The 27934-nt window shown below is 38.5% G+C and overlaps 1 protein-coding gene across 9 annotated transcripts in view; it reads right to left on the bottom strand.

Moving 5' to 3' along the window:
• TMTC2 (transmembrane O-mannosyltransferase targeting cadherins 2) overlaps positions 1 to 27934 on the bottom strand; it is an 847045-nt gene that overhangs the window by 815585 nt on the left and 3526 nt on the right. The gene's annotated exons all lie outside the window — the stretch shown is intronic.

The following is a 27934-nucleotide window of genomic DNA, read 5'->3' on the forward strand; positions in this document are numbered from 1 at the left end:
CTTATATTTAACTCCTCTCTTGATGAGCAATTAGTTTTATTCTTGCTTTCCTTTCCTGATCTACTTACAGCTAAAACACAGCAGAGATAAGAAACATTTATTAAATTATCTTCTGCTGAGCTTTCTAGATCCAAACAAATCCTCCCCCTCCAACCCTCACCTCAGCCATTAGGAGGTGGACAAGACAAGACAAAAAGTAGGTTTTTGCTCTCTTCACAAGTCATAATCAAATGACAAGGAGACATATAAAAAGATGCTCAACAGCACTAGTCATCAAGAAAATGTAAGTCAAACCCACAACAGGATAAACCATTTCACATTCACGGCAAGGACAAGAACGACAAAGACAGATAATAACAAGTACTGATGAGGTGTGAAGAAAATGGAACACTCACAGACTGCTAGTGGAAATGTAAAATAGTGCAGCCACTTAGGAAAATAGTCTGGCAGCTCCTTAACTGGTTAACCATAGAGTTATCACATTACCAGCAACTCCACTCCTAAGAATATACCCAAAAGAACTGAAAATAGGTACTCAAACAAAAACTTGTAAAGGAATGTTCATAGCAGCACTATTCACGATCACCAAAAGGTGGAAACCATCCAAATGTCCATCAACTGCTGCATGGCTAAACAAATCTGGTGTATCCATACAATGGAATCCACAGTGAAATATTAGTTGGCCATAAAAAAGGAATGAAGTACTGGTGTATGCTACATGTTAAACCTTGAAAACATTTTGCTAAGTGAAAGAAGTCAGTCACAAAAGATTACATATTATATAATTCTATTTATATGACTAGTCTAGAACTGGCAAATCTATATAAAAAGATTAATGGTTGCATAGGACAGGGGGGATAAGGGCATAGGGGGTTATAGCTAAAGGATATGGAGTTTCTTTTTATTTACCTTTTTTTTTTTTTTTTTTTGTGGTACGCAGGCCTCTCACTGTTGGGGCCTCTCCTGTTGCAGAGCACAGGCTCCCAACGCGCAGGCTCAGCGGCCATGGCTCACGGGCCCAGCCGCTCCGCGGCATGTGGGATCTTCCCAGACCAGGGCACGAACCCGTGTCCCCTGCATCGGCAGGTGGACTCTCAACCACTGCGCCACCAGGGAAGCCCCTGGAGTTTCTTTTTGAAGTGATTAAAATGTTCTAATCATTGTGGTGAGGGTTGCACAGATCTGGGAATATATTAAGAACTCTCTTCTGGGTATATATCCAAGGAAAATAAAATCAGGATCTCAGAGAGATATCTGCACTCCCATGTTCACTGTAGCATTATTCACAGTAACCAAGATACGGAAACAACCCAAATGCCCTTCAACAGATGAATGGATAGAGAAAAAAATATGTATCTGTATAAAATGAAATATTATTCAGCCATGAGAAAGAAGGAAACCCTGCCTTTTGTGACAGCATGGATGGACCTTGAGAATATATGCTAAGTGAAATAAGCTAGACAGAGAAAGACAAATACTGTACGATCTTGCTTTTATGTGGAATCCAAAAATAAGAAAAAAATCCAACCACAGACACAGAAAGTATATTAGCGGTTACCAGGGACTGCGGTAGTGGGGAGAATGGGGATTTATTGGTCAAAGGGTACAAAGTTGCAGTTACGTAGAACACATAAGTGTAGATATCAAATGTACAGGCATGATGACTATACTTACTACTGTATTGAACACTGGAAAAACGATGAGAGTAGATTTCAAGTGCACTCATCACACACAAAAATGGTAATATGTGAGGAGATACGTTAGTGGGCTTGACTATAGTAATCATTTCACTACGTATGTATATATCAAGGCATCATATTATACATCTAAAATATATACAATTTTTATTAAAAATACAGAAATGGGAAAAACACTGACTTGTACAATTTAAATGGGTGAATTGTATGATATGTGAATTAAATTTCAATAAAGCTATTGCCAAAAAAAAAACAAGAAAAAAGAGCGAAAATATGCAATTTTAGAGATCAGGTAAACTAACCATTGTACTTCAAAATTCAAATCACTTTAATTGTAGAAATTTCATCATAAAAATCTTTTCAACAAACCACACAAAAAAAATAAAAACTACCATTTATCTAGCATGTACCATTTGCTGGGAAACTTACACACTTCAGCTCAAACTTTCTTAACATTCAGATGTTTTTATTTCCATGATGCAGTTAAATGAGAATCTAAGAGAAAGCATAAGTTGCTGTGGTCACACAGTTAGAAAACCAATGGCACCAGAACACGTACCCGAAGTTACCTGACACCAAAGCTGTGCTCTTTCTCCTACATTATGACATCATAATTAAAAGAGACAGAATCATGTTCTATCAGACCCAAAGAAAACTACTACATGAGTAATTTAGGTATAAAGAAGGGAAAAAGCATTCACCCAGTGTTAATTGTACCTGTATTACATGATATTTTCATTCATTCTTTAAATATATTTCCTGAATGTCTACTATCTGCAAAATAGAGAGATGGTTGTAAAACCTTTTTAAATGAATATTTTATTCATTTGCAGTCTTTATTTATCTTGTTAATGTATCTTATGATTCAGGCTTATTTCAAATATAATCATCAAAAAGCCACAGAAATGTAGTAAGCTCCATATCACTCCAAATGTAGTAAGCACTCAATATTCTGAATATATATGCCAAAATAGAAAAGTGATGCTTCCTATTTCTAATCAACAGGATTAAACGCTCCAGAATTGAGAACGGGTATGAATGCGGTATTTGCAGGTCTAAATCCTAAGTCTGTATGCTTATTTGAATCCACAACTTCGAACTGGATCTTAATAAACTTGCCCCAAACTTCCTATTTCCATTTTCCTATGAAAGGTTAAATCTCTATAAACATAAAGGAAAACATATCAAAAATCATGGTAGGGACTTCCCTCATGGTGCCGTGGTTAAGAATCCACCTGCCAACCTACAGATTCAATGCAATCCCTATCAAACTACCACTGGCATTTTTCACAGAACTAGAACAAAAAATTTCACAATTTGTGTGGAAACACAAAAGACCCCGAATAGCCAAAGCAATCTTGAGAACGAAAAACGGAGCTGGAGGAATCAGGCTTCCTGACTTAAGATTATACTACAAAGCTACAGTAATCAAGACAGTATGGTAATGGCACAAAAGCAGAAAGATAGATCAATGGAACAGGATAGAAAGCCCAGAGATAAACCCATGCACATATGGTCACCTTATCTTTGATAAAGGAGGCAAGAATATACAGTGGAGAAAAGACAGTCTCTTCAATAAGTGGTGCTGGGAAAACTGGACAGGTACATGTACAAGTATGAAATTAGAACACTGCCTAACACCATACACAAAAATAAACTCAAAATGGATTAAAGACCTAAATGTAAGACCAGACACTATCAAACTCTTAGAGGAAAACATAGGCAGAACACTCTATGACATAAATCACAGCAAGATCCTTTTTGACCCACCTCCTAGAGAAATGGAAATAAAAACAAAAATAAACAAATGGGACCTAATGAACCTTCAGAGCTTTTGCACAGCAAAGGAAACCATAAACAAGACCAAAAGACAACCCTCAGAATGGGAGAAAATATTTGCAAATGAAGCAACTGACAAAGGATTAATCTCCAAAATTTACAAGCAGCTCATGAAGCTCAGTAACAAAAAAACAAACAACCCAATCCAAAAATGGGCAGAAGACCTAAATAGACATTTCTCCAAAGAAGATATACAGACTGTCAACAAACACATGAAAGAATGCTCAACATCATTAATCGTTAGAGAAATGCAAATCGAAACTACAATGAGATATCATCTCACACTGGTCAGAATGGCCATCATCAAAAAATCTACAAACAATAAATGCTAGAGAGGGTGTGGAGAAAAGGAACCCTCTTGCACTGTTGGTGGGAATGTAAATTGATACAGCCACTATGGAGAACAGTATGGAGCTTCCTTAAAAAACTAAAAATAGAACTACCATACGACCTAGAAATCCCACTACTGGGCATATACCCTGAGAAAGCCATAATTCAAAAAGAGTCATGTACCAAAATGTTCATTGCAGCTCTGTCTACAATAGGCAGGACATGGAAGCAACCTAAGTGTCCATCAACAGATGAATGGATAAAGAAGATATGGCACATATATACAATGGAATATTACTCAGCCATAAAAAGAAACGAAATTGAGTTATTTGTAGTGAGGTGGATGGACCTAGAGTCTGTCATACAGAGTGAAGTAAGTCAGAAAGAGAAACACAAATACCGTATGCTAACACATATATATGGAATCTAAGAAAAAAAAAAAAAGGTCATGAAGAACCTAGGGGTAAGACGGGAATAAAGACACAGACCTACTAGAGAATAGACTTGAGGATATGGGGAGGGGGAAGGATAAGCTGTGACAAAGTGAGAGAGTGGCATGGACATATATAAACTACCAAACGTAAGGTAGATAGCTAGTGGGAAGCAGCCGCATAGCACAGGGAGATCAGCTCGGTGGTTTGTGACCACCTAGAGGGTTGGGATAGGGAGGGTGGGAGGGAGGGAGATGCAAGAAGGAAGAGGTATGGGAACATATGTATATGTATAACTGATTCACTTTGTTAAAAAGCAGAAACTAACACCCCATTGTAAAGCAATTATACTCCAATAAAGACGTTAAAAAAAAAAAAAAGAATCCGCCTGCCAATGCAGGGGGCACAGGTTCGATCCCTGGTCCAGGAAGATCCCACATGCCACGGAGCAACTAAGCCCCATGCGCCACAACTACTGAGCCCACATGCTGCAACTACTGAAGCCCATGCGCCTGGAGCCGGTGCTCCACAACAAGAGAAGCCACCGCAATGAGAAACCCACTCACTGCAACGAAGTGTAGCCCCCGCTCGCCACAACTAGAGAAAGCCCGCGCACAGCAACAAAGACTGAACGCAGTCAAAATGAAACAAAAAGAATCACAATAAATAGGTGGATCTCTTTAGAAGTACTCACTAAACCACGTGAAACTGCTGATCTTTGACCATTCTTGATAGACAAAATGGCACTGCCATATGGTTCATACTACACTTAAGAATTACACATTTTCTGAGTTCAGGCTTTATATTCAAACTGTTGGCCAACTCTTGACCTTCATTGTGTACCAAGAGCTCCAGCACCAGAGGCCAGGGGACCAGGGTTCTAATCCAACACGGTCATTTAGCAGATGTGTGACCATAAGTAAATTACGCCCTGAGCCTCCAGAGTTCCCCGTTCTGAAACCTGGGAATTAAAACATCTGCCTGGATTTACAGGTTTATTGTTGGGATATACTAGGGAAGCTCAGATTTCATAGATTTAAAGCACTGCCACATGTAGGGAATATTAGTTTCTATCTTGCTTTGCTTTGCAACTTCCACAATACTCTGCAACATGAAAGAGTAGAGGAGCTTTTTTGGTTTTTAACTGGATTAGATGAAGTTTGAAATCTAACTCCACAACAACCCATTTTGTGTCCTTGGGGATGCTGCCTATCAGTGTTCCTTAAATTGTCTCATCTATAAAACTGGTAATGAGGGGGCAGCCACTCTTTTGCTCCTGATAATTGGTTCCATGCAGGAATATGAGCCCACGGTTGTCAAATATTTTTTAATTTTTTTTTTTAATTAAGAAAGGTGTAAATATGAACCGGGGAGTAAAGTGTCCTAATTTTTAGATGTTGGCTACCTACTGTTTTTTTGTTTTGTTCTGTTTTCCTTTGCTTTTTATTTTTTTGTAACACAATTCAGAATAACCAAAAAACTAGGCTGCCAATTTACAACTTCAGAAATGTACAAAATGCCTGATATATTGTCAGTGCTAAACAATTTACCAAATGAATGCCCTCTGGATAATTAAAAGAGGTCCCTTGAAGATTTCAAAGTGTTTTGCGTTTTTCATTTCCTGCTTTGGATTTTCCAATTGTTTCTAATTTTTTAAAGAGCCGATTTTTATTTGCTCAATTTAGGTGCCTAAGATAAGTCTCTTAAAGTACACAATATAAAATTACCCTTCACCTATTACTCTTAGGAATAAAATCAGCAGATAATAAATTTGCCTTGGGAGCAGGTTCACAAGGTGGTGAAGAATTTTATCACTGAATTGCTTTAAGGTCCTCAACTTCCAGGCATACCAGGGTAGGGGTGATAAATTCCTCATGGATACAAACACCCCAGCATTCTAAATCACCCTCTCATCTTCCACCCTTACATCTGTGATGCTTTAAATACGAATATGTTAATTTCTCAACAGATTGTGTAAAGAACAATGCTTGTATACGAGAAGCAGAAAAGGCTCATGGGCATTTCAATAACTAAGTTTTGGTCTTACATATAAACCTCCTCATTTTCTACGTAATGAATGATGCAACACAGGGTACTGTGGTGCACAGCCTCAAAGACCACTCTACTTGATTCAATGATAAATCCAGGCACCTGACATATGTCTGTCCCCACAGGTAACCGGCACTCGCAGAAACAATTTACCACATATTCCAAAGCGTCCAAATATGAATGCACCATTAAAACTTGACAAGCGTCCACTAATTCTGATAATAGCACCATTATCATTTTTAATTCTACCACCAGCAATTTGTGCCATTCTCTGATGGCGCAAATACGAATAGATGATTAGAAGTAAAAGCTTGTTCCTTAGAACACAATACTTACATTCTGTGTAATAAAATATAATGAAAAGTTGACATTTTGCCCAAAGATGTACCAGATTTGCCAAAGATTTACCAGAAAAGTCTATTGCATTCAAAACTGGATTCATTTGACCAACAACAACAAAAAGAAAAATGATTTACACACCGAGTTTTCCAAAAGAAATAAAGCAAAAGAACCAAAACACCTAGTACCTCTCTTCTATTCAATTTTACATAATATTGGATAATTTAATTTTCGCTATTTCATAATGACAAAAATAAAACTAAATGATAATAATGTGATCGGATATGGGAGGGAGTGGCAAGGGGGAGAGGAGGAAGTAATTGCTTTTGTTGTCATTATCTTTTAGAGGTATCTTCACTAATACAGTCACGAGGCACCCTTTGCATTGATGGTAACAGAATGTGAACTTTCTAAACAAGGTTGTGTCCTACTTATGTTCAAGTCCCATGAGACAAGAAACAAACCAAGACCAATAAACAGAAGAGCAATCCTGTAGAGATCTTTCCTGGTTTCTCTAAGGGAAGACTCAGAGTCCCACGGAGTCATTTTTAATATTTAATTTTAGAATGCCAGTTATGAGAATATTTTAATTATCTTTTTCTTTTTCTGTTTTTTTTTTTTTTTTTTTTATTCCTAGTACCTAACACAGATCTTGAATATAGAAGGAAGGGAGCAAGTACAGGCGAATCTGGGGGAGGCAGAAGTCAGCTTAGCCATCTTGCACATTATCCCAAAGAAGACCAGAAACAGCAAGTCACAAGAGGCAACAGGAAAATGCTTCACAGATCCTAAACAAGCAAACAGCTGAAGGACTGGCATTAAAAAAAAAAAAGACAAAATCATCTTTTTTTTTTTTTTAAAGTCCAGGCACAATTTTCAGGGCGCCGTTTCTGAAGCACTCTGACATGCCTTATACCTCTAAGAGCGCTTTTCTCTTAACAGTCCAGTGAAAACAACAGCTAAAATAAAATATTTATAATGATCCCAACTCCAAGCACTTTCTTTTACAACTTTATTGAGTTTTACTTTATATCGTAAAATTCACCTAGTTCAAGTGTACAATTCAATGATTTTTAGCAAACTTACTGAGTGGGGCAGCCATCACGATAAATCAGTTTTAGAATATTTTCACAATCTTATTAAGATCTCTGATGTTTATTTGCATTAATCTCATTCCCACTCCCAAGAAGCCACTAATCTACTTTCTCTTTTCTATAGACATTTGCCTTTTCTGGGCATTTCACATGAATGGAATCACACAATATTCTATCACTTTCTAAATATGTAAAATCACTTAACTTTGCTATGCCTCATTTTCCTCACAATGATCGTTCCTATATCTCACAGAGCTATTATAAGGAATAAATGAGATAATCCACGTAAAGTGCTTAGAACCCTGGCTGGCTCATGTCAAAGGCACAATACACTAACTTAAAGTAGTTAATACCCTACTATGGTTTGCTGCCTACTACAGATTCTATGTCAGCAGAGCCTCAAATTCAACATGTCCAAAAATGAACTCTCCCTTCAAAACTGCTTTCCTCCTAAGTCTCTTCACACAGAGAACACTCTGAGTATCCAGACAGTTTTCAGAAACTTCCACAAATTCTTTCATTCTTTCCTACCCATTCTCACATCCAGCCAGCAAGTTCTAGAGTCCTCCTCCCTCCCTTGAATTTGCCTCTTTATTTCATTCCCTGAGCTTTAGTCACAGTTCTCAATTTTTTTCCCCTGATTTAGTGCAAAAGCTTCCAACCTGTTCTCTCTACCTTCGGTGGTGTTTTCCTCCAATCCATCCTGCTTCTGTCAGAGGATTCTCTCTTAATATGCAAGTCTGATCATCTCTCTCTCCTTCAAGGGCCCCCCGCCCCCAGCTTTCAGTTGAGCTCGTTAGGGCCCATCACAAACTGATTTCTACCTACTTCTGTATTTCCATCCCTGGCCAGTCTCCCAAATATGCCCTTGGTACTGGTCGTTCTGAACAACCTGCGGTCTTCTCAATGTGTGAGACAGTCTTAGGGCTTCAGGCAAGCTAGTCAGTTCACAGCACCCCCGAGACGGCCATTTGCCTTTCCCAAAGCTCAGCTCAAGTATCACTTTGTTAATCAGATGCCCGGTCATGAATCACCAAGCATGACTTGGAGATACTTCTCTGTCTGGAGTTGAATGAGGTAATACTCAAAAAGAAGCTCTCACAGTGCCATCAACTCAGCGAAGTGGCTCTTCTTGAGCCCAAGTTCAGCATCACTTGACTTTGGTGAAGGGTAGGGGTGGGGAAAGTATGGAGGAGAGAGGAAGGTGTGTGGGAAAGGGAGAAGCAGCGAGAGGAAATGGGGAGAGGAAAGAGAAAGAGGGTATGAAAGGACAGGGAGGGAGGAGGGAAAATGGAAGATGATAAAGGTAATGCGTGCTCCTTGAGGACAAAGGATGTTGGAGGAGAAAGAGGAAGAAGGGGTAAGACCCACATCTCTGAGGGGAGGCTTTTCTTTTGGGCATGAGCCTTTAGTAACAATGTGAACCCTTTCTGTTCCCCCTACCTGTGATGATAACCATACCATTTTTCTTTCTATTTTTCTGATTCTGAAACAATACCACTCACAGTGATTCTAGCTCTAAAGTGAAAGAAAAATTTACACACTTCCATCTGCTGGAGACAACATTTCATTTCCTTTCTAAAGCATTCTCCACATTAACTGTCAATCAACCAAGAGTTACTTTTCAGGTTCTCCATCTGTTTTCATTTTTCTCACGTCTTTCATCAGAATCCACGGAAAACTAGACTTATTTCAATACGCCATAAATATCAAGGATATTTGGGTGAAAGAATCAGAGTTAAAAAGAGGTATTAGAGGTTATCCAAATCAGCAGTTTCCAGTACTTTCTCCACAGGCCCCTTTAAGTATATCCACCTGCACTCAACCCAAGGCCTGGCTTTCAAATAGTTTCTACACCTAACTCTTGTCTTTTCACAATGCAGCTTTCAATTTTATTAACCAAAAATCAAAGCTAACAATCAGATTTTCCGACAAACATAAGCTACTCAGTGCTAAGACCCCTGAGTTTATATAATTATTGATCAAAACCCAAGACAAAACAAAATCTCAACATTTTGTTAGCCTATATGATCCCGTATTGGATAACTACAAGTTTAGGTTTTTTGGTTTTTTTTTAACATCTTTATTGGGGTATAATTGCTTTACAGTGGTGTGTCAGTTTCTGCTTTATAACAAAGTGAATCAGTTATACATATGTTCCCATATCTCTTCCCTCTTGCGTCTCCCTCCCTCCCACCCTCCCTATCCCACCCCTCCAGGCGGTCACAAAGCACCGAGTTGATATCCCTGTGCTATGCGGCTGCTTCCCACTAGCTATCTACCTTACGTTTGGTAGTGTATATATGTCCATGCCTCTCTCTCGCTTTGTCACAGCTCACCCTTCCCCCTCCCCATATCCAAGCTTAGGGGTTTTTAATGGAAGTTGATGATGGATTCTGATTATGAATTTCCATGTCCCTTCCCAGGCTTCAAGCTACTGACTCCAGCCAAACTCTTCCAGGTTTAGAGAGGTGAAAGCCCAAGAAATCTTAGAGCTCTCAATACTGCTGATGATCCTTCTTTTCTGCAATGTTTCCTCACAGGACCTTAATAAGTGTCTTCTTATCCTGTTCTCATCTTGGAATGCACAAAGAGAATTTAAGGAGTCCATGAACTTGGACGGAAAAAAAAGTACATCTTAGCTTTCACTAGTCGTAAAGAAACTTAATTAATTTTTAAATTAAACTTTAATTAAACTTTAATTCTGAATAAAGGCAACTAACCATGGCAGTGATTTCATCACCAGTAGGAATCACAGATGCTTTTCTATCCCAGTACAATTGTTGCAAATTTCTCAAAAGATCATTTACCCTCATCACCACTTCGATATTATGGCAGTTAATGGATCTACCACCTGGTTTTGTTATTAAATAGATTAATAAAGAAGGATATATTTCGCTATACGATAACTTGGTATTTTAGTATTTTGATAAATATATTCCAATTTGGGGGCTTCTATATGTTTTATTTTATGCAGGTAATACAGTTTTTTAGGAAGAAGTCCATAGGTTTCAACAGATGGACAAAGGGATCCACGACACACACAAAAAAGCTGCTTTGGAAGCAGAATTCACTCAAATGCATCTCTGTGTACCCTGCAATAACAAGATGGGGTAATAAAAAGTAAGAACTTCTCTGAGTAAATTGTGCAATCTAACACAGTTAGTGGGAAAAAACAGGATTCAATTTCAGATCTCCCGAACTCTCGTGTATTCCGACGCTTTCATAGAGGGGGTCAGGAGCCTGAGCTTCAGAGATGACTCATCATTTAATGGCCAACGACCTCAGGCAAATTACTTAACCTCACAGAGCCTGTGTCCATGTTTATAGTAACTGCCTTATTGGATTGAGAGGATGAACCGCAATGAAATATGTAAAGAACTTACTACGATATTTTGCACATAATTTAATTTTTAAGAAGATATAATAGGGACTTCCCTGGTGCTGCAGCATTTAAGAATCCACCTGCCAATGCAGGGGACGTGGGTCCAATCCTGGTCCATGAAAATCCCACGTGCCGTGGAGCAATTAAGCCCATGTGCCACAACTACTGAGCCTGCGCTCTACAGCCTGTGAGCCACCACTACTGAACCCGCCTGCCACAACTACTGAAGCCCACGCACGTAGAGCCCATGCTCCACGAGAAGCCACTGCAATAAGAAGACTGCACACTGCAAGGAAGAGTAGCCCCCACTCACCGCAACTAGAGAAAGCCCATGCGCAAAAACGAAAACCCAACACGGCCAAAAATTTTTAAAAATTAAAAAAAATAAAAGATATAATAATCTACTTCATGCCTAAATATCTTTATGGAGTTTTTCAAAATACTATTTATATCCCACATAGCTTTACCATTCTCTAAAACTTTACTGCCAGTATGATGCCACTCTCCACATAACCCTCAAAATCAGAGCCTACTTTCTTCTCAGAAGAACTCATGGCCCCAGAAGATCTGAAGCTAACAGCTAGAGCACCATGGCCCTGACCCTAGCTTCCATCTTCAGACTACTAATAAGTCCATCTTTGAACCCCACATTAAGTCACACTACTTCCTCCTGCCTACTCCCTCCTGATCATCAACCTGGGCAGCTTGATGTTTTTCATCTACCATTATCCATGCTGAAGACACATGCAAGACTCTGCGGTAACAGTTTTGAAGTTTCCATCATTCTAAAAACCTGGCATTTCCTCCATGAATCCATATGATTCGCCATTTGCATGCCATTCCACTAACAGAGCACCTGACGGATTAGACAGAAAATTAAAGTGTATGAAGCTGAACTGGATTTCATGCTCATAACAACCCGATGAGATCAGGAATTACTGTCCTCTTCATAAATGAGCAAGCCCAGGTTCAGACAAGTCACTGACTTGCCCCCTGTAACACTGCCAGAGAGTAAAAAATTGAGGAATAAACTCAAGGACTCCCACTAGTCAATGATCCATCATACTTGATTTTTCTTCCCTTTATTAACAGAAATACTTAGCTCATTTTCTCAATTTCTTATTCCCCTGGAGAATTAAATATACTTCTAAATATTTCTCTTTTTAATGCATTATTTCATGATCCATTCCGATCTTGAGTTAAGTACATAATAGGCGAGCTGGAAATGACTTGAGATGGAAATACTGGGCTGCCTAGAAAAGAAAGAAGCATGCTGGCAAAAGCAAGAATCCAAGCAAAAGAAGAAAGAACCCAAGCTACGACAGCCGGATCAAAAGAGGAACAACTAAAGGGGAGACTGTAATGCACTTTGAACTTTGTGGAAGAAAACACGGTACCCATGTTGGAAGCCACGTCCTCCTTGATGTAGCTCAAAATGATCAATGTGATTAGAGCAGAGCCAATAAGATGTCTAGATTCAGACATGAACCCCTGCCAGCTGGGGGCTGTGTCTCAACTGATCGCACAGCACCAAGCCAAACCCTTAAATCTGAAATGTGAGCTGGGAGGGTAACTTCAATATAAACATTGATTTTATGGATATGATTTCAACAGTACACATTTTTCTATTACTCCCATAAAGTATTTCACTGATATCTAAATACCTCCAAGCCTTACATAATGTAAGTGCTCGGACACGTTCACATATCACCATATACTTGGCTCAGAGCAACATCAATTCACCACTTGCATATTGAAAAAACTACAGAATTACAACAGGCCTAGAACTCCTGCCAACAAATTTACTGCCTCTGTGCTATTTGTAAATTGATTGTTTCTTCTTTGGCTTATGGCAAGCAGAGAATTGCGTATAGACGCATATATATTACATATCTACTCATAAAATTTAACATTAGGATTGAACTTTCCCCAAACTCAGAATATTGTGATACCCTTTAAACAAGTATTACAATATATGGTTGATTTAATGTGTCTCTTCTAGCTTAATGTTTTTTAATTGATTTCACTAGCTCCAGGTCAAAACCATTCTACCTAGACATCTGCTTTCACAGAAACTGTTTACTACCTGGCTTAGGAATTAAGAATTTTTAATAGGCCCTTATTGAAAATCAAATGAACAGGTTATTTGGTGTTGTTTTTAAGCAGAACAGGTGGCTACTGGCTAAAATGTATTCTACTTACTTATCAGGCTTCCCAAGTTCATTTCACATGCAAACATAATTAGTTATTCTTCAAATTAACTATTGAAAATAACACCAAAGGCAGCATTTTCCACTCAGTAAGGATTAATCTATTATTTTAAATTTGCAAACCAACCTTCGAGGTACAAATTTTGAAAAGCCATGTACGACTGCTTTGTAAATCTTACACTTCTAGCCTCACGAGTTAGCAAGACTCCTGAAAAGTTTAAGAATCAGATGTAATCCTGCAGTAGGCAACCCTGGTCCTGACACCGATTTTTCTATCTGAGGACAATCACGTCCAAACTGCAACCATTTGACAAGTGGAGACTCTAAAAGAACGTGTAAGATGGCAATCCAGTTCAAAGCAGAAACATACGGCCTTTTTCCCTGCCAATAAGAAAAAGGCCAGCACATTACTGAACACATTTTATCAAGGGTGCCCCTTGGGGAGCCCAGAGAATGAAAAAGCATCAAGACGAGGCTGTCAACAACCAAGCAGTGACGCAGACACTTTGTAGGTGCCAAAACCTCAATCACAGAAAATCAGTACCAGTGGGCCGACCCCATGAGAACTAGATACCAGAAGAATACGAAACAGCTGCTTAGGGCTGAGCTAAAGCCAGGCCCAGACCCCGACCCGGGGCGGGGGCGGGGTTGGGGGGGGAGGTCAAGCAAAACACTTGGAGAGCAGGTTGAAGCAAAGCCTGAAACAATGTAACAAAGCAGCAGACAGCTGGGCAACAACTGCTGGGAAATGGCAGGCTTGGGGCTCCAGAGGCAGGGGAGCCAGGTTCACAAACAGCTCCAGCAGCGCTCCCTAGGCGGCCGCTCTAAGATGAAAGCAGTGGGCGCTTCCTTGAGGCCCAATGGGACTGCCAGGCTGCACAGGGGCTGGGGCACCAGCTCACAAAGACATATTGTTGCCTGAAAACCCACTGCTCACGAACTCACTCAGGATCCAGGGATGAGTTAGGACAAAACCCATAAACGACTGCAGACATGTGGCATCCATGCCATCTAGTCACTTACTGCTGTCCTAGACAAACAGGCCGCAGTTTGCCAAGTTCTACCAAAAATCACCGGTGAGGACTCACTATAGTGTCATCCAAGAGAAAGGGAAGTCAGTAACATTATACATCTGTAAGACTGACCTTGAGTTTTAACTCCTAACAAGTGTATCTTAGACCTGTGTTTCCCATCAAATGTCACGGAACCCCTGAGAGGGCCCAGGGACCAGTAAGATCGTCCCCTGCTCTCAGGGACCAGTAAGATCATTGCTGGAAGAGTTTTAAAGGTATGTGTTTCCATTTAGATCAGAGGTGGCAAACTTTTTGGTTAAGGGCCAGACAGTAAATGTTTCAGGCTTTGCGAGCCCCAAGGTCCCTGTTGGAACTACTCAACTCTGTCATTGTAGAGAGAAAGCAGTCAGAGACAAGTCCACAAATGGGTGTGGCTGTTTAAAAAACAGGCTACAGGGTACACTGGCCCACAGGCTGTAGCGCCTACTCCCAATTTAGATGATAGTCCAGAATACACACACACACACACACACGTATGAATCAACGTTCTACCTCATATGTGTGACCACCTCATAACTAAGTAAGGCCACGTGACTTCTGAGATTGCATTTATGATCAAGTTGGCACCAAAGAGTACTACTCAAATGGTTAAGGGTATTAACAGACTGGAAGCGGACATCATGGTTTCCATGGACATCTGTGGTCTCCCCCTCTTCGCAGAATCCCTTTTCCTTCCTTCTAATCAAGGTCCTCTTTCCTATACTGCATATGGCATGGGCTAGGCAAACCTGCTTCCTCTTCACTCCGATGCCAGACCAGAAGTACATTTCATGGATGAGCTTGTAACTTAAGTCAGGATAACTAAGATACTAAGATCCCCTCTGGAGCATTCTGGGAGAGCTAGGGAAGAGATCTTAGGTTGCCACTGGCCACAATGCCCACCAAGATGGCCAGACCAAGAGATGGAGAAAGAAATGAAGTCTTCAGGCCTCATCAGGGCTCTTAGGTTCAGACAAGCAAGAGGTTCTCCCTTTTCCGAACTGGGCTTTGGGCACTTAAAACCTTATTATCAAAATAAAACATGCTAGCAAAAGTAAAGGGCGGATGACAATGTCTTAGCAGCAATTCAAAGCAGCAATACAGGCACGCCAAACTCCAAAGCACCCACAGCATCTCCATGCTGTGACATATCACTGCTTCTTCTTACTCACTGAGGAAAATAAGCACATCCCTCCACCATCTTTCACCCCAAACTGATCTACATGTCTGCTTCCTTTTTCACCCACTTGCTCCAGACAGAAACCTGAGAAAAGTCCCTCTCCTACAACCCTCCACATTCAGCTTGTTACCAAGTGACATCAACTTTTCTTCATCTTTTCCTTTCTATTTCACCCCAATTTTTTTCACCTCTGTTTCTACCTTATTTTAGCCCTCATCGCGAACAGGAATACAAATCCTCCAATATAATCCTATAATGGACCCCTTTCTGGTCTCTCTGCTTTGGATTTCACCCTTCTTCAGACAGTCCTCCAAATTTCATCAGGGAACACGAGACCCCCAGCGATCTGGCTCCCGCCTACCTTGCCAATTCATCTCTTTTCCCTCTACTCTAGCTTTAGGCCCTGCTCTTTGGACACCATGCCTTTCTCTTCCCACACATTTTTTCCCCCAAATAATCCTCCCTCTCTCTCATTTTACTAAGCTATTTCTTATTTGTTCTTCAGGAATCAGTTCTCACAAGTGCCTCCCTCATCCTCCCTCCCAGTCTGGGTCAAGTGCCCCTCTTACGTACTCACAATCATAAGCATGTCTCCCTGTTAGGGAAACCGTCTGTTTCCTTGGTCTCCCCACCAGACTCTAAGATCCTTGAGATTATGGACTACATCTTCTTCAGGGTCAGTGCCCCCCATATTAAACATGGTTCCTGACACAGCTAAGCATTTACAAATGCTTGCTAAAGGAACACAGGAATGACAGGAGCTGAAAGCATCCCACACGGATGCTTTCTTGGGAGATAACACACTTCTAGATAAGAATGACTTAACACTTTTAAATCAAAGACGAATGTCTATTTGAGTGGATTTCCTGAATTTAAAATAAACCACAACAAATCTTTCTCCCAAACTTTGAATAGAATTATCATATTTTTATACTGTAATTTGCAGAAATCAGGTTACTTAAATGGTAAACATACCCTTACTTTTTCTTTCTCTCCATCACGTCTAGTAACAACAGCTGTTTCTGGTCTCTGAGGTAAGTGACCAGAATACACAAAACAATTTACAATGTTATTACTAAGTATCCTTAAATCTTTTGGTTGGTATGTGTATAAGGAAATTATCTCTTTACCAGTTTTGCTGCTTTCTTAATTTCTATTCATCTCCTTTTTTCTAAAATCAATGCTGATAGAAGTTAGCAGGAACTGATATGATTTTTCTTGGGAAAAGAAATCCTTAAAATAAAATTAATCTCCTTTAAGTGAAGGAAAACTGATAATATTTCACAAAAGAAATCACTCACTAGCTTCCATTTACTCAAGATTATGACAGAGAATACCATTCCGGTTTTCAATAAAGTTATAGCTACAGTGTTACTCTGGCCACTTTCTACCAATTTCAGTTGATTCTGGTAAACTCTTTCTGAACACACAAATAGCCTGAAGACATACACAAGAGATTTTCTTCAAATGCAGTAGGTAAGCTGCATGCAAAGCATTTACTCTATTTTTATAGAGATTCCCAGTGATGCTCCAAGAAAAAACATTCTGGCTAAGTTCTGGTTCGCGTTTAAGTTTTTATTCCGGTTTAGAGAAAACTTTAAAGTAAATAACGTTCTTGTCACATCTTAGGTTTTACAGGAAATCTCTGATCTTCATTTTCAACCAGTTTTCATAAATAATGATGACATAAAAAGAAATCAAAGTGAAAATCTAAACTTAAGATTATTCTTAGTATTGAAAACAATATTAACTTTTAAATATCATATATGGTCTACCTTAAATCTACAAGGTTTACGTATATGAATAAAGCGTCCAATTTAACGTTAAATTTGCTAATTCTCTCAGGCTTTAGTTTGAAAAATAAACCCAACCCTCTCCCCAAGATCATAAATTCTCAGAATGCAAATTCTAAGTACACAAAGATGAACATCTGGGTATTTATTATGATAACTGCCTTTAAAAAAAAATACAAACAAACTGCTATTTTATAGCACACACCCCAAATTCAGCATGTAATCAAAATCTACCACAGAATTTTCTGAAACACCAAAGACCTACTTTCCACAAATACAGCTGAAGTCAGAGGATTTCCATTCTAACAAACTGTCTTGATTTAACCTCAAGAAGCTGTCAATCAGTTGCTGCTCTGGTTCCAATCCACAGAGGTACCAATCAAAATGACCCATCTTCCACTGCAGTGCCTCTGTTTTCCCCACACGAAGAAAGGTCATCCCAATTTCTCTATAATGATCCCTCCTCTATACCATAAAAGGAAAGCACTGTATCATAAACAAGAAAGGGGCAAAATACTCTTCAAGTCAACTCCTCTCAGTTTCACCAAAATTCATTTATAGGGATGCCAAACTTAACCTTCTCCTTCATAGTAGATAACCCCTCCTCTTTCCATCCAACTCCTCACCCTGGAGAAATCCAGCTGTTGGTCTCTTTTTGGTCTTAAAAGTCAACTGCTGAGGCATGTTTAATAAGGTCCTGAATTATTGGTTTCTTGTACTCATTTAAATTAATCCCAGAGAATTGAGAGCCATAGTACAGAAACCATTTGTCGTTTTCCTTTAATAAATTAAAACAGTATGACAGATTTTTTTTTTAAACCCATCAGTATCAGAATCTGGTTTATTAAAACACTGGGGGAATTTTCACCTGAACATTCTAAAAATGTTCAAGGAACAGATGTGCACTAGAGAAAACTAGGCTGCTATCCAACAAGAACCAAAAGTGCTCTCCTTTTCAGGAGCTTGCCACTTGCTGTTACAATTTAGCTATCAATAGGAACAGAGTAATAAAGATTCCAACCAATAAGAAGGTAACACATGAGGAATAAAATGATGATCATGGCTGAGGTAAAAACACGTTTGGTTGATATGGTTTGTTGTATTAATGCCTCATTTTCATTTTCACTGGAAAACATTAGATCCCTCGTTGATCTGGTATGTGTAGCAAAATGCCCAGTGTTTCACTGAAAACATTATCAATTGCCTCCAAATGGCCAATTTCATATATATTTCATAGGCAAATGAGCCCAAACCCTAAACCCTATAACTGTGACCTGCTTTAAGCTGGAAGGATCCTGGAGGATCATTAGAGCCTCACTCTGACTTTAAAGAGGAAACCATGTTATCAATACAGTAAACCTTCAACATGTTAAGCTTACTTGGACTTTGAGGGGGAAAGTATTTTCTTTTTTTTGGGGGGGGGGGAGTGGGGGAGAAAGCCAGAAATGTTAGTGTCAAATGGTAAGTAAACATGTAAAAGGTCTGTTTTAATCAAGAAAGAGATCAATATTCTTAAATGCAGAACTACCTGTAAATAAACTAATGTGAGTCGTAGGTCCTGGTAAGAGAGCAAGTTAGAGAGTAAAAAGCTTCCCAGAAAAGGCTTCAAAGAACAGAGCTTTTCTATCCAATTTACTCACTGTAAAACAAAAGATATATAAAAAGTATTCCTGGGATTTGGGCTAACTCTCTATTCAACATTATCTTTTGCAACATAACCGAAAACAACTCCATATTTTCATTAAGATTTCTCTTATTAATATTAATAAGGAATAACAATACTTAGATATGTCCTTAAACAATGATTTTCCTTAAAAATCTAAGCTACATATCAGAGAGTGAAACAATTCTTATAAGATACTAAGAAATCATAATTTTGCCTACCCTCCTACACACAGTAAGTATTATCTAATCTAAAGAAGAAAGTCACTTGAAGTGAAGAAGATGGGAGATATCTGAGTTCTGGTTTTCGCATGTACTTTTTTTTAAATTGGTTGTTCAATTAATTTTTTTTATGTTTTAATTTTATTGGAGTGTAGTTGACTTACAGTGTTGTGCTAGTTTCAGGTATACAGCAAAGTGAGTCAGTTATACAGTTAATCAAGTATATACCACAAACATTTTATTGGCAAAATTTGTGTGTGTGTATGCATGCATATGTGTATATATAATGGTTAAATTTCAACATCATTTCTTCAAACCTATAACCCAAGATGAAAATTAAAATTTTAAATTAGTAATTATTTAAAATACTTCACCGAACCTTTCAGTGACACTAAATCTATCTGCAATACCCAGTTAAATATTATTGGAAATAAGTTTAAATTTTGAATATTGGCTTTAAAGAAAATTCCCTAAGTGCTCTACAATATTTTTAGATGTTATTATATAATGATTTTAAAATATCAGCTATAAAGTTGATGAATAATTTCTTGATCAAGAGAAATACTTAATAAGTATCCCAGGTACCACTGTACCAGGCATTTTATAAAACTTATTAAATTCTCCCAAGAACTCTAGGTATTACTATCCTCATTCTATAGAACAGGAACAGAGGCTAGAAGAGTTTTAGTAACACAATCAAAATTACACAATTAGCAAGTAACAGTTCTGGAATTAGATCCCTAATTTATCTGGTTCCAAAACTCTTGTGGTCTTTTTACTTTTTGACACCTTGTTGCTTGGAAAGGTCTAAAAGAAAAAATACATTTTCTAATTAGTTACAAAAATGTATCACCAGGTTTAGATATTAGATGTCACCATCTAGTACATGTGCTAAGCACACTTGTTACTGGTTCTCAGTACACCACTGATTAACACAAACACTTCAATGCAAAAAAACTTCAGCTTATCTGACGTCTATCTTTCCTAATCACTGGACTGCCAGAACTGCTCTAAATCTGAACACACTCCCAAAAGAAAAGGGGTTTCACTTTAGAGAGAGATCATGAGTACCCAGTAACAATACACCCTGCCAAGCAGAACCAGAGTACCAAAGATTATTCACACCCGATGCACTGCAATTGGTCCTTTTACCCTACAGAAGGAAAAAAGTGCTCAGATTGGCCAGAATATCTATTCAAAATAAGCACAGAGACCAGAAACAAAGGGAAAGCAGCAGAAAAGAAATACAGGAGAGCAAAACCTGCTTCTACGGTGAGACCAGGGACAGCTGACCAAAAGGTTGGACAGAGATGAGAAGCAGAGATGGGGCAGAGGCAATAGAAGCTGAGACAACAGGAGCTCAACCACTGACTCCAAGCGAAAAAGTGAGCCAGGACGTGGAGTAGAACACAGCTCTGTTCTCGGGGGAGAAGACAGTGAGATGCTAATGTATGGGGATAACTCAGTCATTCATCCTCTGGTCCAACACCGTCTACATCTGATTGTAACATCATGCAGCTTTTTAAACACAAAGAAAACAGTCACCAGACTGTTCCATTTGGTCCTCACTCTGTGGTTGGCAGTTGTTATCATCATTTGCACTTCCTGACCAATTACAAGACCAAGTTTTAGAGGCTTAGTAGCTCAAGTACTAGTTAATAAAGTGTTATTTCCGAGACTAAAGACCTCTCCTCTTTTATCTTAGCCCAGTGTTCTTTCACAATACTGCCTGTAGTACAGAGTGCAGTGTTTTAAAAAGAAAGAAATAATTATAACTTATTTTAGAATAAGTTCTTTAAAAACATTTCTACTGAGTAGGAATGTAAGACTTCACATATATATGGTATTCACCTATTCAGAAATCCACCAAAGTGCCCAAAGGCTGAGGTATAGAGTACCAGGTTAAAAAAATCAAAGGGGCCCAAGCATTTCTAATACTATGTTGACATACCTTTACCCAGTAGCATCGCCCAGTGCCTGAATATCATTAATAAATCTTTATCTTTCCGACTCTCAGCTGCCTAATGCCTATATTTTGCCACCTGCCTGACGTCTATTATCTTCATTCATTGTAAGCCAAGTTTCCTTACAAGGGATTGTTCAACAAAAGTACAAACTCATCAAGGCACTGACTATAGACTCAGTTTAGGCATCAGCATCTATTCAAGTCATAAGCCTAAGGCAACCGCCTATCAGTTTATTTGTAAAACTCAGAATCCAACATCTGTCTCCATAGTAACTACAAAGAAGATGATATTGTAATACAAGTTGGTGACAGATATTTCAATAGAGATCATCTCCTAGATTTTAGCAGGCTCTCTACCTTTTCAAAATGTACACAATATCTTAAACTCTTAAGATCAATTTAAAGATGTATGATTGAGGGCTTCCCTGGTGGCGCAGTGGTTGAGAATGTGCCTGTCGATGCAGGGGACACGGGTTCGAGCCCTGGTCCGGGAAGATCCCACATGCCGCGGAGCAACTGGGCCCGTGAGCCACAACTACTGAGCCTGCGCGTCTGGAGCTTGTGCTCCACAACAAGAGAGGCTGCGATAGTGAGAGGCCCGCGCACCGCGATGAAGAGTGGCCCCCGCTCGCCACAACTAGAGAAAGCCCGCGAAAAGAAACGAAGACCCAACACAGCCAAAAATAAATAAATAAAAATTAAAAAAAAAAAAAAAAAAAAAAAGATGTATGATTGAACAAATATAAAACAAAACAGAGAGATTAAATAAAATGGCTAAACTCATACGCTTTTGAGATATAAAAGATTATCCTAAATCTTTTTTAATACAGGAATTTAGGCAGTCTTTTCCGAATATCTGTAAAACACACTGAACTAATGTGTACATTGCATGAACCAGCCCATCTATCACACCTGGGAATGACAGAAATGCAGACTCTTAGACCCACTCCAGGCAGAATCTGCATTTTAACAAGCCCGGGTGATGTGCAGGTAGATTGAAGTTTGGGAAGTGCTGGTCTAGAAATATATATACATATACATAGATGGAAAGAGATCCAACAAGAGGCCCAGCTCAAAAATGTCCTTTTAGGAGAGGTACCAAAATATCCATCTGGTTCAAAGAAACTGAGAATTTGAACTGCATTTTAAAAGATTTTCTAAAAGGTAATCATCCATATCAAAGGATGAAGGTAGGGTGTTGGAGGTGCGGGGTTATGAGAGAGGACCAGGTCTAAAGCCCTCTGGCCTACCACAGGCATCCTCAGTATCATATCAGGCCTGAATTTAAAAGTAGCTGCTAAATACTCTCTCACAGAAATGGTTTACTTTATGTTAATGACATACAAGAGGTTTTAAAACAGTGAAATTTCATTTTCTGTTCAACATGGAACGAAAGCCAAAAACACCACTGTTTCTAAAAGAAAAAATACAAAGACTCTTAAAAATATAGAGGTGGAGGAAACCAAAAGAGATCATTTAAATAGGATATTTTAAATAGAAGACTAGATATCTGTGGCAAACTACAGTTGGTAATTTCAGGCTGGACTCTGGTGTCTTTATAATAGATTTTTGTTCAAATCTCAAATTCATTTTCTTTGGTTAAGTCACTACATATCCCTATAAGAGTGCGTTAAATTGTAAAACCTTATTTCTTTAATATAAATTCAGTGACACAACTCAGCTCCATTTTTTTTTCTTTCAATAGAATAATGAGAAAATCCTTCCTATTTTAAATAAGGTTTACCAAATGCTTTCAGGTATACTAGTTTTTCACATCAGTTAGAAGTAACTGTCTCCCACTAAAGGGCCTATTTTTGCAAATAAAATTGTCTTTTTGCCTGATTAAACTTCTTCATCATCGGAGAACTTTTCTTCCGCAAATTTGTAGTTGGAAAATTTGCCATTAGAAGCTTGCTTTGTCAAAATGAGCTCTTTTCAGCTTCTTTGGGAGAGCAGTCCTGTAGTTAATCATTTGGAGGAGGAGAGAAACATCCTATTCTAAAAGTACACCTGACAAACTATTCTGACCCAAGTATTCTACCTTAAGACATCTTTTATAACCCAAAGCAGCAGGCTTAGTATTTATAATACCTTTAAAAACCTGAAGATAGGAGAGCAGAGGCACACAAAATATAGTTTATAAAACAATGAGAATGGTCCCCAGGGGAACAACACAGCTGCCAGCCTTACCCCCTTTTTTCCCCAAATGGCTCTGTAATGACAATATACAATTGTTTCCTAGTTAAACCATAATCATAAGACTATAGTGAACTTGTACTTTTTTTTTTAACTTGATGCTCCTGAGGAATAATCACACATTTATTATAATAAATTCCACAGAAATAAAGAGTAGTCATCAAAGACAAAGGGAAAGACACATTTTACTTGGACACAGTACCTACCACATAGCTGCTATTCCAAGGGCACTGATGTGTGTTTCACTTGACAAATCATGTAATTTAGTCAGTCTCCTTGACAATAACTATATGCTGTGCCACGCTTCAGACCCTGCCTCACCCTGATATCACAAAATGCCCCAGCAAAGAAATCAAGAAACAAAAGCTTACACCAGTTTATCATAAGCAAACAGCATCTCCTCTGCCATGTACTAAGGTACTTTTAAAACAGATACAGTAGCACTGCCCTCAAGCAATGCGGCATGCTTATAGCCTTGGAATAAGTAAATGTACATATAATTTCACTTATTTCCATGATAAAATGGAATCTAAAGGTGGAGTTAGAGTTTTGAATTCTAATCTCTTTTCCAAATTAATTTTTTAGACATCAGCAAGTCAAAATCTCTCTCCATCTCATCTTTAAAACAATCATTTCTAGTTACTCAAATTAACTGTATCTTATGAAGTGCCCTTAAATAAATTACTTTAAAAACACAACAGAAACTTTTAATGTAGAATCTTGAAAACAAATCATTTCAGTGTTCCCGCCTTCTTCAAATTTCTCCTGAATAGATAGGCTTACTCAATTCTTTCCTACTTACCTGTAAAGAAAAAAGCTCACGGTTGAACCCAAAATTGTAACTCCCAAAAGTTTCTAAAAGACTGAAACAGACATCTATAACTTTTATTCTAAGAAACCTTGAGTACCAGAGAAACTGACAAATGTAACTGAAAAACTAAACTGTCAGAGTGGAGGAAAAGAGATCAATAGAAATTTGATAGTGCTGCATCTTGATGGAATTAACTGCCTAGAAAATACAACCAAAATAATCTCTGAGGCAAAAGTCTTCAATCCCTATGACCAGTCAAGGCAAATCTAGTTAACTCAAAGAGTTCAGCCCCTGCAGACCTCCAAGGAAAACAACTGACCTGAACAATTAGGAAGGAGCCATTTGGGAAAGGGATTCTAAAGCTTCCACAGATATGAATGAAGTGCCAATGAGCACCAGATCAAGAAAAAGTCCAATTCAAACCACCAACCATGGATCCTCAGCAGAGATGCTCTGGGAAAGAAGCCAACAGAATCCCAATAAAAGTTTAAAAATATGAGTATCAATCAAAATAAACATGAGTCGATGCAAGTGAAATTCTGCTAAAGGACAAGCTATCAGCATTTTTTATGTCAATCATCAGATTCCCAGATTCAAATACTATATAGTACCTGGTAAAGTACAGGTAGGAAAGGACAGACAGGGACGCTTACTGACAACGGGGAAGAGCTGCTGTTTGTATTATGCACCATATGTAAGGGAAGCCCATGTCTAGTGGTGTTCATAATTAGTGAATTAATGAATGTAGTCCTTTGTTCCTCAAAAACACATACAAATCAAATCTTCAAAGAAATCATCTAGCGTTGTGCATAATTACACCTGTAATGATTCAAAATATTATGCCTTTTTCATCCCATGAAAAATAGGATGTAGTTCCTGGTGATAGGCCTCTCCACTTTTTTCAGCTAGGCTCTTAATGAGGACAGCTATTCATAGAGGGAAGGTCGTTACATTCAGCAACCCACTTGTCCTTTCCATCAAGGCTGCCACACTTGTCACTTTTGTGAAGCCATTAAAGGAAGGACCCAAAGCTCATGTAAGACCTAGCTTCCAAGAGAGGACCAAAAAATTTAAGAGATGAATGTTACTGTGTTGAAAGCGTGTTGGGTGAGAACAATGAAGTTGTAAGAAAGTAGATTTGTCAGCCACAGATTTATTGGAGCGCCTTAAGGGTAAACTTTGTCCTTTCCTAATATTATGAAGGTGCCTGTTTTAGAGGAAACATACCCTTCGCCTATGATAAACAGCTGCACCATCAAGGGCATTTTAAACAAGTGCTTTTAGCGCACTGAACAGCAACAAAGAGATTAGGAAGACAAACTGCTCTTAACTCATGTTGGAATCCAAAAGGTTGTAGCTATTTCAGAATTATAGCAGCAGGGAATTCAGTGTTACTGTAGGGACACGTTAGCTCTGAAAAACTAAGTGCAGATGACGAGATGATGTAAACTAATAATGTGCAAATAAATGCAGCCCCTCTCCCAAATACAGTGTATTTATAAATGAGAAAAACTAAGAGACAGATGGCTGGCAAGCAATTTCCCCTATGGCATTTGCACATGTCCGTTCAGTGCTTGTATCTGGGTCATTTGCTAGGATAATCCCCATGTGACAAGTTCGATGGAGGTAAGGAAAAGTGGTCCATACCTGCTTCACCGAATTTTAATTTTAATTTACTGTTAAGAGATGTACTTATTCAAACAGCAAAATGAACCTTATCCACATAGATTTGATTAAACAATCAAAACTTAGCTAGAAAATAAAATGTCACATAAAATATTTCATAAACTATGAACTGTACCCACTGGCCTTTCTTTTAGTACATTATCAACTGGGAAGGAAATGAGAGTAAAATAACACTCTTGTACACATTACCTTCTTCCAATAAAGACCTGAAGAGACAACCTTGGACGCAAAGCAAACTTCTCCCTTATTTACTTTGATTTTATAGTAATTCTTTCTAAACATGCTTTTACTAAATACCAGACATGCCTTCAGTGGTTGAACACACTATAATTTTAAGATAACAAACCTAGATTGGTCCAAGGCAAGTTTATTAGAGAGAACTTTTCAGAGAGACGTTAGAGGGACTGAGAGGGACTGATCATTTCACAAGCTATTCTTATACCAGGTCAAAAACCAAACTGATAATAACACTAAAAGACCAAGTAGAAAGTACAGTTGAATATATTCAGGGAAAAATAAAAAAAGGTTTTTCTAAAAAGCTTGTCAATACACCTTAAATCCTCTATTCCTTCATTCTAAATACTGTTAACCAAACTCTTTATAACATTAACGAAAAAAAAAACCCTTAAGAAGTGTTTCTACAAAACTGAGATTTACATTTACACCTAAATGAATAACTAAGCTAGGGATGTGCTACTGAAAGTTTGGAATAGGTTTGATTTCAAGAGTAGAAATTCCTGCTGTGGAGTTGCTTCTCCAAGTTTCACAAAATTACTGCACACCAATAACTAAGGCACCTAAAGGTAATGTTAATGATCATGGGTGAGTTTAACAGTTGCAGAATGGGCAATAAGGAAAAAAAATTTCAAAGCAGCCACAAACGCATTTCCCACTTTCAAAAACTCAAATTGCCTTTTTTTTTTTTAAACTAATGCATTATTTTACTCACATGAGACTAAAAAGATGTATTCGGTGCATTATGTCCTTACTTATCTATCACAAAGGGCATGCCGTCAATTAGATGATATGTGCCAAATGAAATCACACTACGAAACAGCAGTTATAGTTTACTTTTGTTGCTTTGAAGTAAACTGACTCTTCTTTTAGTGCTATCTTTATGCAAAACATAGCAGGACTTCTAAAGAGGATGCAGGGAAAGTGATGCAATGTTATCCTCAACAAATATGGAAGAGAGCAGAGAATTCGGGGTCAGCAAGTTTTTCCCACTGACCTAACATCAAATTTCTCCAGAAAGGGAGACAGTCCTTCACAAAGTCACACGCAGCATGACTTCAACTTTGGCAAAGACTGCATATTTATAATTCCAATTTTACTCAAACCACAATTTAAGATTCAGTACAGTCTTTACTAGATTGAAGGGAAGGGGAGAGGGGAAGAAGCTGAAACTGTATATGCTTTTTCATCAGATATGATGAATCCTACTCTTCTACTGTTTGTTTCATCACATCAGAGCCATAGTCTTACATTTAGCACAGAAACACTTGTAAAATATTCAATTTTACCACAGGGAAATTGATTTTGCTAGAAGAAGGTTTCAGATTACCACTTAATCTCAACCAAGCTACATCAAACACTGAATATAATTACATATATAGTTTATAAAGTAAACCTGAGCACTACATTTAAAAGAAATGATAACTTGGAGAAGTACCACAGCAATAATGTTTAAGCTGAAGCAATAGAAAGCCCTCCTACAGTAAATGCCAGGTTCTTCAGCTAAAATGCAGTCTTGCTTTAGTTAAGCAAGTCGAGCGTAAGAGCCACCTCCCTTCCTTGAACTGCCCTTTCACTCCCAGCACTGCCCTCTCCTTGCAGAACCATATTTCACAAAAGTTCCTAGGGTGGGCGGGGGTGGGGGGGGTGGGGGTGAAGGGGAGTGGGCAGTGTTGCGGCAGAAGCCACAGATGTAGTTTAAACAAAGTTTTACACTTGAGTCTTTGTAGTATGAAATGGAGTGGTGGAAATGGACAC

The sequence above is a fragment of the Phocoena sinus genome, chromosome 10 (assembly GCF_008692025.1).
Source record: "Phocoena sinus isolate mPhoSin1 chromosome 10, mPhoSin1.pri, whole genome shotgun sequence".
In the NCBI taxonomy this organism is placed as follows: domain Eukaryota; kingdom Metazoa; phylum Chordata; class Mammalia; order Artiodactyla; family Phocoenidae; genus Phocoena; species Phocoena sinus.